This window comes from Canis lupus, chromosome 22, assembly GCF_048164855.1.
Source record: "Canis lupus baileyi chromosome 22, mCanLup2.hap1, whole genome shotgun sequence".
Lineage (NCBI taxonomy): Eukaryota > Metazoa > Chordata > Mammalia > Carnivora > Canidae > Canis > Canis lupus.
The window spans coordinates 10,421,457-10,441,845 of NC_132859.1; positions in this window are offsets into that span (position 1 = coordinate 10,421,457).

Genomic DNA, 20,389 nt, shown 5'->3' on the forward strand with positions numbered 1-20,389 from the left:
CTATGAGAGTGGCTAAAATTAAAAAAAAAATGCAAGAAACAAGTGATGGTAAGATGTGAAGAAAAAAGAACCCTCATGCATTGTTGGTGAGAATGCAAATTGATGCATATATATTCTATATGTATATAGTGGCTGAAATAGGTGAAGGAGATTAAGAGTATACTTATATTGATAAGTACTGAGTAATATATGGAATTGTTGAATCACTATATTGCACTCCTGAAACTAATATAACACTGTATTCTATCTACACTGGAATTTAAGTAAAATAGAAATAAAACCAAATTTTCAGAAGCACTTAAATATAGGGTAAATATTACTAGATCTAAGAGGAAAAATAGACAATAAAGTAATAGTAGGAAAGTTTAATACCCCACTTTTGTCAATGTCTACATACCATCTAGACAGAAAAGTCAATAAAGAAATGTCAAATATACATTAGATCACATAGACTTAACAGACTTTAACAGAATATCCTACCTATAAAGCAAAAGAATATACATTCTTCTGATTCACATATGAAATATTCTCCAGGATAGATCATATATTAAGCCACAAAATGATACATGTAAGAAGATTGAAATGATATTGAATATCTTTTTAAACCGCAATGGTATGAAACTGAAAATTCCAAGAAAACTGGAAAAATCATAAATATGTGAAGATTAAACCACATAGAGCTGCTAAATGATGAAAGAAAAGGAGAGAAATCCAAAAATACCTTGAAAGTAGTGAAAATAGGAGCATATGATACCAAAACCTATGGGATGCAGCAAAAGCACTTCTATAAGGGAAGTTCATAGTGATAAATGCCTATATAAAGAAAAACAAGATAGATTTATTTACTCAAATAAATAATAGAAATTTACACTTCAAGGAATTATAAAAAGAAGAACAAACAGAACCCCAAGTTACTAGAAATAAAGAAAATCAGAACAGAAATAAATGAAATAGGGACTAAAAAGATAATAGAAAAAAATAAATGAATGTGTTATTTTTGAAACATGAACAAAATAGACAAATTAGCCTGATTTATCAAGAAAAAGGTCTAATTTTAAAAATTAGAAATGAGAGGAGAAATTACAGTTTGATACTACAGAAATACAAAAGGGTGAGAGACTAAACAATAAACAATGGAATGTCAAAAAATCAGACAACCTAGAAGATGTGTATAAGTTCCTAATAACATACAACCTTCAAAACCTGAATCAGGAAGAAACAATATCTAAACAGACCATTTGTTAATAAGGAGATTAAATTGGTAATTAAAACCTTACCAATAAAGAAAAGTTCTGGACTAGATAGTTTCACTGGTGAATTCTATCAAACATTTAAAAATGAATTAATACTAATTATTTTAAATTCTCCTAAAAAATACATCCAAACTCATTTTACAAGGCCAGCACTACTCTGATATCAAGACCAGAAGAGGCTATTACAAGAAAATTATAAACTAAGATCCTTGGTGAACATGGATGCAAATAACCTCAGCAAAATATTAGTAAACCAAATTCAACAATACAGTCAAAGGATCATATATTAAGTGGGATTCATTCCAGGGATGCAAGGATGGTTCAATATTTACAAATCAACGTGATACAACACATTAATGAAATGAAAGTAAAAATAATATGTCCATCCTAATAGATGCAAATAAAGAATTTTCTGCAGAATTCAACATTGATTTAAGATTAAAACTCTCAACAAAGTGGATATAAAGGAAACATATCTCAACATGATAAAGTCTATATATGACAAATACACAATGGTGAAAGCTGGAATCTTCTCCAAGATCAGGAATGAGTCAAGGATGTCCACTCTCACCACTTATTTTCACCATAGTACTAGACGTTGTAGCTAGAGCAATAAGGCCAAACAAACAACAAAACAAAATAAAAGATACTCAAATCTGTAAGGAAGAAGTAAAACTCCCTATTTACAGATGATATATACAGAAAACTTTAAAGACTTAATCAAAATACTGAGGAAAGTAGGTAATAAATTCTATAAAGTTTCAAGTTATAAAAAATCAATAAATAAAAATCAGTTGCATTTCTATATGCTAATAGTGAACTCTCAGGAAAACTATTTAACAATTCTCATTTATAATAGGATCAAAAATAATAAAATACCTAGAAATAAATTAACCAAAGAGGTAAAAATCCTGTCCACTGAAAACTCTAAGACACTGATGGAAGCAATGGAAAGTCACACAAATAAATGGAAGATATTTTATTCTCATGGGCTGTAAGAATATGGCTCAAAGGTCTATACTATACAGAGTAATCTTCAGATTCAGTGTAATCTCAACCAAAATTCCAGTGGCATTTTATACATAAATAAAAAACCTTCAAGTTGTGTGGAACCACAAAAGTCCCAGATAGCCAAAGCAATCTTGAGAAAGAAGAAAAACAAGAAGGCATCATGATTCCTGATTTCAAACTATATTATGAGGCTATAATAATTACAGTTGTATGGTATTTATATAAAAGCAAATATACCAGTGGAGCAGAATAGAAATCCCCAAAATTACTCACATATATATGGTTAATTAATTTACAACAAAGGATCCAAGAATATACAATGGGGAAAGGAGAGTCTCCTCAATAAATGCTAGGAAAACTGAACAGCATACATACAAAAGAATGAAACTGGACCACTATCTTACACAATACACAAAATCAACTCAAAATGAATTAAAGACTTAAATGTAAGACTTGAAACCATAAGATTTCTAAAGGAAAATCCAGAGGGTAAGCTTCTTGACATTGGTTTTGGCAACGATTTTTAGATTTGATAACAAAAGGAAAATAGATTAGTACATCAAACTAAAAAAGCTCTGCAAAGCAAGGGAAATCTTCAACAAAATGTAAAGGCAACCTACAGAATACAGAAAATATTTGCAAATCCTATATCTGGTAAGAGATTAGCCTCCAAAATATATAAATAACTCGTGCAACTCAATGTCAAAATAATCCAATTAAAAAATGGGCAGGTGAAAAAAAAATGGGCAGGTGTGTTTGAGTGGCTCATATGGTTAAGTGACTGACTCTTGACTTTGGCTTAGGTCATGATCTTAGGGTCCTGGTACGGAGTATCATGTTGGGCTCTACACTCACAGCAGAGTCTACCTGAGGATTCTGTTTCCTCTGTTCCCTCTCTTTGTCTTTCTGTCTCTTTGTCTCTAATAAATCTTTAACAAAATAGGCAGTGAATCTGAATAGACATTTTTCTAAAGAAGACATAACAGATGGCCAATGTTCATGAAAAGGGGCTCATCACTAATCATCAGGGACATACAAATTACCTCACACCTATTAAAATGGTTATTCTGAAAAAAAAAAAAAAACAAGCAATAAATGTTGGCAAGGTTGTAGAGAAAGGGAAACTCTTGTGTACTGTCAAAGGGAATGTAAAATGTGGCAGCCACTATGAAAAACAGTATGGAAGGTCCACAAAAATTTTAAAATAGAAACTACCCTATGACCCAGCAATTCTACTTTTGAGTATTTACCTAAGGGAAATAAAAATACTTCTTTGAAAAGATGTCTGTACCCCATTTTCCTTGCAGAATTATTTATGATAGTTAAGACATGAAAATAACCTAGGTGTCCATTGATGGATGAATGGATAAAGAAAATGTATTATATGTTTACACATGCATATATACATATACACATGTATATGTATACACACACAGAGGAGTATCATTCAGCCATAAATAAAAAGGCAATCTTGTCATTTGCAACAATATGGATAGAACTTGAGGATATTATCCTAAGTGAAATAAGTCAGAGAAGGACAGATGCTGTATGATTTACTTATATGTGAAATCCACCCCCCTCCAAAAAAAGAAAAGAAAAATCCATAAATACAGAGTACCTATTTGTTGTTGCCAGAGGTGGAGGGTATGGGTTGGTGAAGTGAGTTACAATGGCCAAAAGGTAGAAACACAGTTATAAAATAAATATATCATGAAGATGTAATATATAGTATGGTCATTATAGTCAATAATATTGTACTGTATATTTGAAAGTTGCTAAAAGACTAAATCACAAGACACCCTAAGTAGAGAACCCAGCCACATGATGCTCAGACTTCTGACCTACAGAACTATGAGCTAATAAATGGGTATTTGGTACAAGCCACTAAGTTTGTAGTAGTTTGTTATTTGGCAAGAGAAAACTACTACAAAGAAAACTACTACTACTACAATCATATAATCATTCTGTTTTCTCACTAGTAGGATGAAAGTAATAATACTATTATGCATTTCTTTTGAGGATTAAATAAAATAATTAAAATAAAGCACTTAGTTGAGTGTTTAGTAAATGTTAGCTGCTACCTCATTGTATTGTTTTGAGGATTTGGGGAAGTAACACCCAGAAAGTTCTCAACATAATGTCTGGTACCTAGTAACCTCATAACAATGTTATCAATTTATCACTGTTAAAGATTAAAAAAAAAAACTTGACATGGACTGTACTTAGCCCTCTTTGTGTTCCCTATATTCTTTCCTTTGAAACACTTTACTTTTGACTGAGAGTTAATAGCCAGTATATCATGACCTCAAAGTGATCCTGGCTCATTCTCTAGCCACCAAATAATGGATTACAAACATCCAACACTTGGTTCTTTTCTTTCCAAGGAAAAGGTTACTTCTGAAACAAGATTGTACATTATGCATTTTGAACCCTGTACTCAGGGTTCATTCATTCCAAATAAAGACAACCAGAACCATATATTGAGATTTAAAAAATCTAAAATTTTAGTTTTATTATAGAGAAAGGGAGTGTAGCACTGTTTTATTTTAAACCCAAGTAATGTAACTTAAGAATTTTCCATGTCAACAGTATGCTTGATATCAATAGTCAAATCTCTCATGAAAAGATACACAGTGAAGTATGAATCAGAGAACGATTCTTATCTATTTATTTGTATTTAATTCAGGGAAATCAGGGCTTGGGTTGTTATTCCCAAGAATTCAAATATAACAGCTTACTTGAAGGGCAAACACGGCTAATTTGTGTTTCTGGAGTTAAAAAAAAAAAAACTATTACATTAAAACTCATGATTGAGTTCACACTATCTCTGTAATGCAAGCACACATTTCAATGTCACTGTCTGCCACCTAACAATAACAGAAAACATCTGTATAATGGCCTATAACATTACACGGTGCATTACAATTAGAAATGTGCTGAAGTGGTGGTTTGGGGGTTTATTTATGGTCCATGAAACAAAAGATTCTATGAGCATCTCATGAAAACTTAATAGTTCAAGGAAATAAAATAAATATTTGAGTGCAACAATTACATTTTAAATGATATTATCACTGGAGAAACTTAGAACAGACAAAAAGTTGAAATATTAGTGTTAAAAGAAACCCATTACTAGTTGGCTGGAAATCTTTATTGTTAGGAGAGGCAAAGAATGACAGAGAATTATGAAAAACACATCATGCTTTCTAGGTTAACATAATTTCTATAAATGAGTAAAATTTCTCTTAATTGCTCATAAAATCAAGTCTTTAAAAGTTATGGTGAGAGCAAACAGATCTTAAAACCTTGAGTTTTTTTTTAAAGAAAGAACAGGAAATGATTTTTTCCATGTTTCTTTAAAAACTGGTAAGTTTGAGCAGTAGCAATTTATGAACTGTTTCTAATTGGAGTCAGTTACCCCACAAAAAAATCTTCATGTGAGAGAGCAAATAAGTTCATGATCAACATGTACTTCATTTCCAGATTACAGGTAATTGTATATACATTTAAATTCATTTATTTTGCATGCAGAATCTCATACTCCTGAAAGATAATTTAATCATCTCTACCTAATGTGTGAGAAAATTATGGTCTAGTCATATACCCAGATTTCTCAAAATTTTGCCTGCTGAGGAAAAAATCTGCGTCACAGGAGACAAAAAACTTTCATTTAACTTCCCCCAAAATTAAAAAACGAAAGAAGGGCAATGGTAAATGACTTTAAGTGATGTGGTACTCATTTTTATTATAGAAAAATACAAATATTTTATTACACTTGAGAACTTTACCATGAACTTCTATATTATTATATTCATAGAAATCCATTCTATTTAATGCCCTGAAGATCAGATTTGGAACACTGTACTGTATTTCTTTATTTTTATTTCATTGAAAAATCAAAACTAAATGGTATATTTTTTGATGTTAAAAAACTGTTCCTTGTTAATGTATAACTTAAAATATATACTTATAAATAGTAATCGTATTGAAATTCAAATTTAATTGCTTTGTATTCATGATAGTTGTTCAAAACCTTTTTACCCAGGAGACTTACATGCTCCCTATTTTACTACTGACTGCTGGTTGGTTTTCAGAATGGGTTTAAGTTTCCTTCAAACTAATCTAAAAGACACAGGAATTTTGATAGTTCCTTGATTAAACATGCATCATTTGTAATGATTTTCCACATGATTATCCCAAATAGCCATGGAAGAACATAAAGCTGTCATTCAACAGACAATAGAAAGGGGTCAATGCCACAGTCGTATCTGCTGGCAAGGAGTACTGCAGTGTCCATTTGCCTTCAATGTGCAATTTTAGGCTAAGCAGACATCATGCTATTAGAGTTTTAATTTCAAGAGAATAGCAAGGCTAAAGAAGAGTATCTGGATTTGGATATCTAGAAAAAGGAGAGTTTTTTATTACTTAAAAATTTTAAAGGGACATTGTTTGACAAATAGATTTGAATAAGTCATATAGTTACAGGGAATAACAGGGAATAAGATATTTCTTATTCTTTTGGATCTGATATCGCATTAAAAAGTTAATATTTTATTTCACTGAGACTTCTGAATGGATTGCATGTGGAAGAACCAACTTTTTGACTTGGAGAAAGAAAGTGACAAAAAGATGGAAAAGATGGGGGAAAAGAAGAAAGAACAAAAGAGAGAGAGAAGGGAAGGAAAGGTAGGAAGGGACAGAGAAGAAATTGGAATCATTTAATTACTTCAAGAGTGCTTAAATTAGCCTATAGGAAACCTATGTTTTAAATATCTCATGATGCTATTAACCTAAAACTTAATGATTTTGTAATGACTTAATTCCTATACTTAAAATATTCAGTACTTATATTTTAAGTGTGAATTTCCTTTAGAGAATGCTGAAATCTCTCCCCAAAGTCAGCAAACTACTTCACCTTTTACATTGTAAGTATATAACTGAAAAAGAGGTGGATACACATCATTTAGGTGATAAAAAAGAATCTGACTTCACATAAATTTTGAAGCATTACGTAAATTAGATCACTCCACTTAAAATTCATTTCTTCTGCTTATATTCCTGATTTCTAGTAGCCTGCTATATGTTTTTTATATAACAAAATTTATGACTTACTCTATCTATGATTTATTGTCTATCTTTTCAGCTAGCCTACATATTCTCCTAGGTTTTTTATTTGTGCAATGATGAGTTTCACGTGGACAGACTGAATGCTGCATGGCTACCAGAATCAGATTACATTGAGTAGAGTTGTAATGACTGGGTATGCCATGCCATTTTAACATTATTCTTTATGAGATTTATTTCCCCTCAGGTATACTGTATATCACAAAGTCGTCTCCAAAATTTTGTTTATTGACAATGTAAATTCTATGTTCACAACTGTGCATCACTGCTAACATAATGCCTGCATGTAGTAGTTCTTCAATAAATACTTATTGAATAGGTAAATAAATGAAATACCAAAGTAAGACTGTCAAAAGGCAACACAAGAAAACACAGGATTGAAAGGGGGAGTCACATCACCATGATGGTAATGATGCGGGAACAAAAGGCCAGTTGAACGCAAAGCACAAGCTAATACCCTGTAACAACCCCATTCTTCCACCTACTCAGAGGTGGGATTATGTGTGACATTTCTTAAGGAACTCATGGCTGCTAATGATAATGTTTGTGAGACTAAAAACAACCATATCTTGACAACAGCCAGACTCCCAGGTACTAGAACTCTTCCTTAAAAGCAGAAATCCCTTTAGGGATTTAGATTATCTGTATCTCCCTCAAATTTACAAGTATCTAATCAGTCACTCCTCAAAGTTATAGTACAGGTCTTTCTCCCAATGGCTCCTGTCCCCATGGTATAGTAAAATCTTGCACCCAAGACACCAAGAATTCTTTCTTGACTATTAGGCTCAATGGTTCTATATCATATTTTGGTGGCTGATACATGAATTCAGCAAACTCATAGGATATATAAATCAATGTACTGAAACCTGTTGCATTTCTATACACCAATAATGAAACAGCAGAAAAAGAAATCTAAGAATCAATCTCATTCACAATTGCACCAAAAATCATAAGATACCTAGGAATAAACCTAACCAAAGAGGTAAAAGATCTATATGCTGAAAACTACAGAACACTTATGAAAGAAATTAAAGAGGACACAAAAAAATGGAAAAAACATTCCATGCTCATGGATTAAAAGAATAACAATGTTAAAATATCTATACTACCCAAAGCAATATACACAATTAAAGCAATTCCTATCAAAATATCACCAGTATTTTTCATAGAGCTAGAACAAACAATCCTAAAATTTGTATGGAACCACAAAAAATAATGAATAGTCAAAGTAATCCTGAAAAAGAAAAGCAAAGATAGAGCATCATGATTTCAGACTTCAAGCTATATTACAAAGTCATAGTCATCAAGACAGTACAATACTGTCATAAAAACAAACATAGAGCTTAATGGAACAGAACAGAAATGGACCCACAACTATATGGTCAACTAATCTTCAACAAAGCAAGAATGAATACCCAATAGATAAAAGACAGTCTATTCAACAAATGGTGTTGGGAAAACTGGACAGGAACACACAAAAGAATGAAACTACCGCTTTTGTATACCTACATAAAAATAAATTCAAAATGGATAAAAGACCTAAATGCAAGATAGGAAACCATTATAATCTTAGAGGAAAACATAGGCAGAAATTTCTTTAATCTTGGCCATAGAAACTTTACTAGACATGTCATCAGAGGCAAGGGAAACAAAAGCAAAAATGAACTATTGGGACTTCATCAAGATAAAAGCCTTCAGCACAGAAAAGGAAACAGTCAACAAAACCAACCAAAAAGCAGCCTAAAAAATGGGAGAAGATATTTGGAATTGACATATCTGATAAAGGGCTAGAATCCAAAATGTATAAAGAACTTATCAAACTCAACATTCAAAAACATATAATCCAGGTAAGAAATGGGCAAGAGACTTGAAGAGACTTTTTTTGAAAGAACACATCCAGATGGCTGATAGACACATGAAAAGATGCTCAACATAATTTATCATCAGGGAAATACAAATCAAAATCACAAAAACACCTGTCAGAATGACTAAAATTAACAATACAGGTAACAACAGATGTTGGTGAGGATGCAGAGAAAAGGGAACCCTCTTATATTGTTGGTGGGAATGCAAACTAGTATAGTATTCTGGAAAACAATAGAGAGGTTCCTCAAAAACTTAAAAATAGAACTACCCTAATGGCCCAGCAATTGCACTACTAGTTATTTGCCAAAAGTATATAAAAACACAGATTCAAAGGGGCACATGTACCGCAATGTTTATATTTATCATTATCATTGGCATCATCAACAATAGCCAAACTATGGAAAGAGTCCAAATACCCACTTGACTGGTGAATAGATAAAGATGATGTGGTATAGGGTTGCTCGAGTGGCTTACTAGGTTAAGGGGCTGGCTTTTTAATTTTGGCTCAGGTCATGATCTCAGTGTTGTGGGACTGAGCTCCCCATGGGGCTTCCTGCTCAGTGGGGAGTCAGGTTGAGATATTTCCCTCTCCTCTGCCCCTCCTCCTGCTACATTCTCTCTCTCTCTCTGATAAAATAAAAATAAAATAAAAATACATATACATATATATGCATATACATACACATATACATATACATACAATGGAATGTTACTCAGCCATCAAAAGGAATGAAATCTTGCCATTTGCCAACAATGTGGATGGAGCTAGAGTGTATTATGCTGAGTGAAATGTCAGTCAGCGAAAGACAAATACCATAGGATTTCACTCACATGTGGAGTTTAAGAAACAAAACAGATGAACATTTGGGAAGGAAAAAAGAGAGGAAAACAAACTGTAAAAGACTTTTGACTATGGAAAACAGACTAAAGGTTGATGGAAAGAGTAGGTGGGGTATGGGCTAAGTGGGTTTGTTAGTATTAAGCAGGGGACTTATAATAAACACTGGTTGCTATAGGCAAGTGATAAATCACCAAATTCTACTCCTGGAACCAAAATTACACTCTATGTTAACTAATTAGAACTTAAATAAAAATCTGAAACAAACAAAAAGCAATAATAATAAAACATATCTAGCTTAAAGTAAAAAAATAAATGTAGTAAAAATAACCATAAGTATAATAATCTGTTATTAGTTACACAATATTAGAATAACATAAATTCTAAAAGCAATAACCTAAAATATTATGGGAAGAAGTAAAAGTGTAAAGTTTATAAATTGTATTGAAGTTGTTATCAGCTTAACATAGAACATTGTAAGTAGGCCTCATGGCTCCAACTAGGAAAAATTGTATGATAATTATACAAAAGAACATGATAAAGAAGTCAAAAGATACCGATTATAAAAGACATCAAAATACACACAAAGAAAGACAGAATGATAAGAAACAAGAAACAAGGGCAGCCCCGGTGGCTCAGCTTTCCTTCAGAAAAGAAGTAAAATTTTCTCTATTCTGCAGATGACATGATTTTATATGTGCAAAATCCTAAAGACTCAACCAAAACATTGATTAGATTTAATTGTTAATTCAGTAAAGTTTCAGGATACAAAATCAACATACAAAAGTCAGTAGTATTTCTATACACTAACAATGAATTTTCTGAAAAAGTAATTGATCCCATTTATAACAGCATCAAAAACAATAAAATACTTGAAGCAAATTTAAGGAAGAGAACAATTTCTACCCTCATAATTATAAGACATTCATTCATGAAAGACATTGTAAAACATACAAATAAATGGAAAGTTACCCTGTATTCATAAATTGGAAGAATATTGTTAAAATGCCAATACTACCAAAAGTCATCTCTGTACCCAACGCAATCCTATCAAGATTCCAATGTCATTTTTTACAGAAGTAGAAAAAGTACTCCCTAAAGTTTTATGGAACCATAAAATACCCTAAGTTCCAAAGAAATCCTGAGAAAGAACAAAGCAGGAGGCATCATATTTCTATATTATATTCTAAAGTTAGGATCATCAAAACAGTAGGGTACTGGCATAAAAACAGACAAACTAACAGCAGAATTGAGAGCCCATAAATAAACCCAAGCATATTTAACTAACATCTGATCAGAGAGCCAAGGAGTCAATGGGAAAAAAACAACCATTTTAATAAATGATGCCAGGATAATTGTATAAAGGAATAAAACTGGACTCATATCTTACACCATTCACAAAAACTAATTCAAAATGAATTAAAGACCTAAATGTAAGACCTGAAACTATGAAACTTGTGGAAGAAAACATAGGAATAGAGATTCTACATATGGATATTGGTAATCATGTTTTGGATACAATATTCAAAACATAAGAAACATCAAATGAGATGAAAACAAACTAAAATAGGCACAGCAAAAAAAAAAAAAAAACTATCAACAAAGTGAAAAGACAATCTACAGAATGGAAAAATATTTGAAAATTAAATATCTGATAAGAGTTTAATATCCAAAATATATAAATAACTTATACAATTCAATAGCAAAAAGATAAAATGCAATTTAAAAATGGGCAAAGGACCTGAATCATTTCTTCAAAGAAGATGTATAAAAGGCCAACAGGTATACAAAAAGATACACAACGCCACTAATAATTGGGATAGTGGGATATTAAAATTTAAACCACAATTATATATCATCTTATGCCTGCTAAAATAGCAAATGCTGTTGTAAAAATAGGAAAAGGGAACCCTTGTGAACTGTTGGTGGGATTGTAGACTGGTAGAGTCAAAATGGAAAGCAAAATAGAGGTACTTTAGAAAGTTAAAAGTGAAACTACTGTATGATCTAGGAATTTCACTTCTGGGAATCAAAAACATTGAATCAAAGGTATCTGCAGTCCCTTATTGAAAGTTGCATTATTCATAATAGCTAAGACATGGAAACAATCTAAGGGTTCATCAAAAGATGAAGGGATAAAGAATCATTGTTTGTATATACAACTGAATGTTATTCAGCAACAAAAAAATGAGAAAATTTTACCATTTGTGATAACATGGATGGGCCTTGAAGGCATTCTGCTAAATGAAGTCAGATAAAGACAAGTATTTTATCTTCCCATGTATATGTGAAATCTTAAAAAAAACAAAAACAAAACCAAACTCATAGAAATAGAGATGAGGCTTTAAGTTACTAGGGACAGAGGGTGGGGAGGGAAATTGGAGGAAGGTTAAACTTCCAGTCACAAGATAAATGAGTACTAGTAACATAATGTACAACATGATGACTAAGCTAATTCTGCTATATGATATATAGGAAAGTTGTTAAGAATAAATTCTATGAGTTTTCATCACAGGGTGAAAGGATTTTCCTCCCTACTATTTCTATATGAGAAGATGTATTTTACCTGAATCTATTGTAGTAATCATTTCACAATATGTAAACAAAATCACCATACATTTGTCTTAAACTTATACAGTGATGCAGATAAATTATTTATCAGTAAAACTGGGGGAAAAAGAAAAGATAGAATTGATTAAATAAGTGAAAAATATAGGCAGGAAATTAAATAGTGCAAAGAAAGACAATTTCTTGCAAGAGTGGTTTAGAAAGCTTTCAAGGGAGAGGTAAAAAATTTTCAAGAATAGCATTTTTTAAAAGATTTTATTTATTTTTTCATGACACACGCACACACACACACACACGCACAGAGAGAGGCAGAGACACAGGCAGAGGGAGAAGCAGGCTCCATTTCATGCAGGGAGCCTGGTGTGGGACTCGATCCCGGGTCTCCAGGATCACACCCAGGGCTGAAAGTGGTGCTAAACTGCTGGGTCACCAGGGCTGCCCAAGAATAGAATTTTATACAAAACTTCATGTGCCCTTTTTGTGATTATTTTTTGCCCTATCTCAGAATACACTGTATTAATATTTACTTAGAAGTTTCATGTAATTGATTAAAATTTTTACTTAATTAACATATATAAAAATCAGTTTTAGGACTAGAGGACTGGTATCAATTTTTTTAATAGACAGAAGAATAAAATACACATATATCGTAAATAAAATACATCTATTAAGTTCTAGTTAGACCCTCTTTATTTCAAAGGTTCCAAGCTTGTGGTAGACTAGCAAGTATTGGATAGCTGTTAAAAGGTCCATACTACCTAAGAAATCTATAGATTTAATGCAATCCCTATCAAAATGCCAACAGCATTTTTTACAGAATTTGAAGAAACATTTCTAAAATTTGATTGGAACCACAGAAGACCCTGAATAGCCAAACCAATCAAGAAAGAAAACAAAGCTCGAGGTATCACAATTCCAGGTTTCAAGATTGAATGATTGCAAAATTCTATTCCTGAAATCAATACTACACTATATGTTAACCAACCAGAATTTAAATAAAAGCTAAAAATAAGTTATAGTAATCAAAATAGTATGGTACTGGTATAAAAACAGATACATAGATCAGTGGGACAGAACAGAGTCCAGGAAGAAACCTACATCGATGTGGTTGATTAATCCATGACAAGTGGAGGCAAGAATAAACAATGGGGAGATAATCTCTTCAGTAAATGGTGCTGTGAAAACTGAACAGCTACATGTGAAAGAATGAAATTGGACCATTTTCTTACACCACACACAAATGGATTAAAGACCTAATCATGAGCCCTGAAACCATAAAAATCCAAGAACAGAACATAGGCAGTAAATTCTCTAACATCAGTCATCGCAACATTTTTCTAGATATGTCTCCTAAGACGAGGGAAACAAAAGCAAAAGTAAACAATTGGGAATACATCACAATTACAAAGCTTTTGCACAGTGAAGGAAATCATCAACAAAACGACAAGGCCACCTACTGAATGAAAGGAGATATTTGCTAATGATATATCCAACAGGGGATTAATATCCAAAATATATAAAGAACTTGTACAACTTAATACCAAAAAAAATCTAATTAAAAATGGGCAGTCAGCATGAATAGACATTTTTCCAAAGAAGATAGACAGATGGCCAAAAAACACATGAAAAGTTGCATATAATTATTTATCAGCAGGGAAATAAGTTCAGTAAGATATGACCTTACATTTGTCAGAATGTCTAGAACCAAAAAGAAGAAATAACAAGGCTTGGCGTGGATGTGGAGATAATAAAACCCTTGTACACTGTTGGTAGGAATATAAATGGATACAATCATTGCAGAAAACAGTACAGAGGATTTTCCAAAAAATTAAAAATAGAAATATCACACAATCCACAAATTCCATTACTGAGTATTTACTCAAAGAAAAGAAAAACACTAATTAGAAAAGATATATGCACCCATATGTTTATTGTAGCATTATTTACAATAGCCAAGATATGGAAGGAATCAAAATGTCTATCAATAGATGAATGAATAAGAAAAATATGATGTATGTATATGTGTGCATATTTATATTTATCTATACACATATATTGAGTATGCACATATATGCATACTCAATAGAATATTTGAAGCTATAAAAAGAGGATGAAATCTTCCCATGTGTGACAACGTGGATGGACATAGAGAGGGTTTTATGCTAAGTGAAATAAGTCAGTCAGAGAAAATCAAATACCATATCATTTCACTTGTATGTGAATTCACAGCTCCTTGCCCCAAAGGCCCCAGTGCCATCTTAAATATATGACCTCCAAGATTATCTGGATCATTTCTATTTTAGAGAGTAGAAGACAATGAGTGAAAACCAAGGGTCAGAGCTTTTCTCATTTAAAACAGAGATTACTAACATTCTTTACATTCACTTACCATTGATAGAACTTGATCACTTGACCAGAGTTAATAGAAGGAGGTTGGAAAAAGTAGTCCCTAGCTGGGCAATTGTGTCTCAGTTGTAACTCAGTTACTACGTTAAGAGGAAATAATTGATTTTGGTGTATAGCTAGCAAGATACATAACAGATTTAAGTTTTTGAATATATGAGGAAATTCCACGCATCATTTCAAAAATACTTAAATTATTTCTATAATACCTTAGATATTCTTTTAGGTGATGTTAATTGGGGTTTAATCTGACAAGTATACACAATCATGTAATTTGTACCATGATTGTTATCGTGAATATTTCCATTACCTAAAAAGATCCAATGTATCACTTTGCAGGCAATCCCCTTCCTTGACTTCTAACCACTGAAAACCAATCATATACTTACTATCACAACAGTTTAGCATTTTAAAAGAATTTTATATAAATGGAATTTGTTTGGTATATTATTTTCTTATATTTGGCTTCTTAAATTTAGAAAGATGCTTTTGAGATTCATCCATATTATTACAGGTTTCACCAGTTTGTTTCTTTTTATGGCTGGGTAAGATTTTTTAGTATGTATGTACTACAGTTATCATTCCCAATATTTATTATTATTGTGATAAGAACATTTAGTATTAAATCTAGACCTTAACATATTTTTAAGAGAAAATAGTATTGTTATAGTATTTATAGCAGATTTACAGACCTTATTCAACTTGCATAACTAAAACCTTATAGCCATTGAAGAACAATTCCCTATTTCTTTTACCCCAATGCCCTTGGCAACTACCATTCTCTTCTGTTTCTATGACTTGACTATTTTAGATTCCTCATATAAGTGGAAACATGTCATATTTGTCCTTTTGTGACAGGCTTATTTAACTTGGCATACTGTTTTCAAGCTTTATCCATGTTTCTGCAAATGGCAGAAGTGTTAAAAGATTTTGAGATGATAAACAAAGCTGCTAAGAAAATCTGAGTATGTCTTTTTGTAAGGTATGTTTTTATTTTTCTTGGATAAATATTTACGATGGTGATTGCTTGGTCACATGGCAGATGTGTGTTTACTTTTTTAGAAACTTCCAAACTGTTTTAAAAGTTGCTCTTGTGTTTTTCAATCCCATTATCAATATCTGAGAATTTTAGTGACTCCATACCCTTGTGAAGACTTAGTTTTGCCTACCTTTTTAATTTTAGCCATTACACTGTGTGTAATGATATCACATGATGCTTTTGACTTGAATTTCCTTAAGTACTAATGATTTTAAGGATCTTTCCACACCCTTATTTGCGATTTGTATACATTTTTTTTTATGAGAACAGTCTCATGCTTTCATTTAAGTTTTAGAAGTTAAATTTTTAAGTGTAAAAAAGCAGAAGGAATATCTAGTATTAAAAATATTAAAATCTTTTTGAAATTCAATATTAAAAACAAAATCTCATATAAATATACAAATTCCGGCTACATTTTTGACGTAGAATAAAATAGAAAATAAAGAGATAAAAGATTATTGAATTAGGAGCAAAGAAAATTTTTTAGCCATAAAAAATAAGATAAACCATTAGCTACACTTACCAAGAAGAAAAGAAACAGGACCCAAATAGAATCAGAAATAAAAAAGGAGACACTACAACTAATTCCACAGAAATACAAAGGATCATAAGACCAAAATGAACAATAAAATGCCAGCAAATTGGATAACCTAGAAGAAATAGATAAATTCCTAGAAATATTCAACCTATAAAGACTGAATCATGAAGAAACAGAAAATCTGAAGAGACCAATTACTAGTAAGGAGATTAAAACAGTAATTAGGAACTTCTTAACAAAGAATAGTCCTGAAATACATGGTTTCACTGGGTGAATTATACCAAACATTTAAAAAAGAATTAATACTAATCCTTCTCAACTCTTCCAATAAGACAGAATGGAAGAGGAAGGAACAGACCTAAACTCATTTTATAAGTCCAGCATTACCGAGATATTAAAAACAGACAAGGACACTACAAGAAAAGAAGGTTTATAGGTTAAAATCCCTGATGAACATAGATGTAAATATCCCTAACAAAGGATCATAGAACATAATCAAGAGGGATTTATTCCTGGAATGCAAGGATGGTTCAACATCTGCAAAATCAATGTGATACACCACATTAATAAAATGAAAAATTAAAATCATAGACCATCTCAATAGACATAGAAAAAGCATGTGACAAAATTCAACATTCATTCAAGATAAAAACACTGAACAAGTTAGGCACAGAAGGAATATAATAAAGATTACATATGGCAAGCCCACAGCTAACAACATACTCAAAGATGAAAAATTGAAACATTTTTTTCTCTGAAGTCAGGAGTAAGACAAGGATATTCACTCTTATCACTTTTGTTCAACATGGTATTGAAAGCCTTAGCCAGAGCAGTTGGGTAAGAAAAACAAATAAAGCATCCAAATTAGAAAGGAAGATATAAAAATGTCCCTATTTGTTGATGGCATATAATATAGGAGAAAACCTTAAAGACTCCATCAAAAAACTATTAGAATAGGTGAATTCAGTAAAGTTGCAGGATACAAAAAACAATATACAAAATCAGTTGTGTTTCTATACATTAATAGCAAAGTATCAGAAATATAATTCCAATTAAAACTGCATTAAAAGAATAAAATATCTGGAGTTATTTTAACCAAGATGGTGAACTTAAACTCTGAAAACTATAAAACAATGATGAAAGAAATTGAAGAAAACAGATAAATGGAAATATGTTCCATGTTTATAGATTACAAAAGTTAATGTTATGAAAATGTCTTTTCTACCCAAAGCGAACTACAAATTCAATATAATTCCTATCAAAATTTCAATGGCATTTTTAACAGAAATAGACATTTAAAAAAGTAATTTGTATGGAACTGAAAAAAGACTCTGGATGGTCAAAGCAATCTGGAGAAAGCATCAAGCTATGGCCATTACATTTCCTGATTACAAACAAAATTATGAAGCGATAGCAATCAAAACAGTATGGTATTAGCATAAAAATAGACATACAGGTCAATGAAATAGAGTTCAGAAATAAACCCATGTCATTTAATTTATTACAAAGAAGCCAAGAATGCAAAATGGGTAAAGGATAGTTTCTTTAATAAATGAAACTAGGAAAATTCTACATCTATGTACAAAAAAAAAAAAAAAGAAACTTAATCACTGTCTTATACCATATGCAAATATCAACTCAAAATGGATTAAAGAAAACAAACCAAAATTAATTAAAGGCTGGAAAAAGATCTGACACCATAAAACCAGAAGAACATAGTAAGTATCCTCCTTGATATCAGTAGTAGTGTTTATTTATTTATTTATTTATTTATTTATTTATTTATATTTGACATCAAAACAAAAGGCAATAAAAGGAAAAAAAATCAGAAAGTGAGACTACATCAAACTAAAATTTTTTGCATGGCAAAGGAAGCCATCAACAAAATGTTGATATAAAGGCAACCTACAGAAGAGGAGAAAATATTTGCAAATCATATATCTAAGGAGTTAATATTCAATATATATAAAAAGCTCATAGAACTCAATAGTAAAAGAACAAAACACTATAATTTTTAAAAATGGTCAAATCAAAACTACACTGAGCTATTACCTCACACCTAATAGAATGACCATCATCAAAAAAAAGAAAAGAGATAAGAAGTGTTGGTAAAATGTGGAGAAAGGAAATTCTTGTGGACCACTGATGTGAATATAAATTGATGCAGTCAGTGTAGGAAACAATACAAAATTTCCTCTAATTTTTTTTTTTTTTTAAAGAACTACCATAGTACCCAGCAATTTTACTTCTGGATATATATTCAAAGGAAATGAAACCCGTATCTTGAAGAGATATCTGCACTTCTGTGCTTCTTGCAGAATTCACAATAGTCAAGATATGGAAACAACCTAAGGGCCTATCAACAAATGGAAAGATAAAGATGTGCTTTGTATATAGAACAGAATATTATTCAGCCATGAGAAAGGAAGGATTCCTGCCATTTGCAACAACTTGGATGGACCTTGAGGACATTATGCTAAGTGAAATAACCCAGAAAGGGGGCAGGGCAAGATGGTGAAGGAACAGGGGTCCTCAACTCACCTGGCCCCAACAACTTATGTAGATAACTTTCAAGTCATCCTGAATACCTATGAATTCCACCAAGATTTAAAGAGAGAACAGCCGGAATGCTACTGAGAGAAGTGTTTTCGCTTGTAGCAAGGCACTCTGCACTGAGCAAAATGACTAGAAGGAAGAACTCACTACAAAACAAAGAATCAGAAACAGTACTCTATCCCACAGAGTTACAGAATATGATTGCAATTTGATGTCAGAAAGCCAATTCAGGAGCACAGTTATAAAGCTCCTGGTGGCTCTGGAAAAAAGCATAAAGGATTCAAGAGACTTCATGGCTGCAGAATTTGTATCTAATCAGGCTGAAATTAAAAAACAATTAAATGAGATGCAATCCAAACTGGAGGTCCTAACAATGAGGGTTTTTGAGGTGGAAGAAAGAGTGAGTGACATAGAAGACGAGTTGATGGAAAGGTAGGAAGCTGAGGAAAAAAGAGAAAAACAAACTGTCATGAGGAAAGGTTAAGGGAAATAAATTATAGCCTCAGAAGGAAAAGTCTACGTATAATTGGGGTTCCAGAGAGCACCGAGAGAGCCAGAGGGCCAGAAAGCATATTTGAACAAATCATAGCTGAGAACTTCCCTAATTTGGGGAGGGAAACAGGCATTCATCCAGGAGATAGAGAGGTCCCCCCGCCCCAAAATCAATAAAAACCATTCAACACCTCGACATTTAATAGTGAAACTTGCAAATTCCAAAGATAAAGAGAGAATCCTTAAAGCAGTGAGAGACAAGAGATCCCTAACTTATATGGGGGGAAAAATTAGATTAACAGCAGACCTCTCCACAGAGACCTGGCAGGCCAGAAAGGGCTGGCAGGATATATTCAGGGTCCTAGATGAGAAGAACTTGCAGCCAAGAATACTCTATCCAGCAAGGCTCCCATTCAGAATAGAAGGAGAGATAAAGAGCTTCCAAGATAGGAATAAACTGAAAGAATATGTGACCACCTAACCAGCTTTGCAAGACATATTAAGGGGGACTCTGTAAAAGGAAAAGCCCACAGAATCCACAAAAACAGAGACTGAAATAGGTATTATGATGACATTAAATTCATATCTTTCAATAGTTATGATGAACGTGAATAGGCTAAATGATCCCATTAAAAGATGCAGGATTTCAGACTGGATAAAAAAGCAAGACCCATCTATATTCTGTCTACAAGAGACTCATTTTT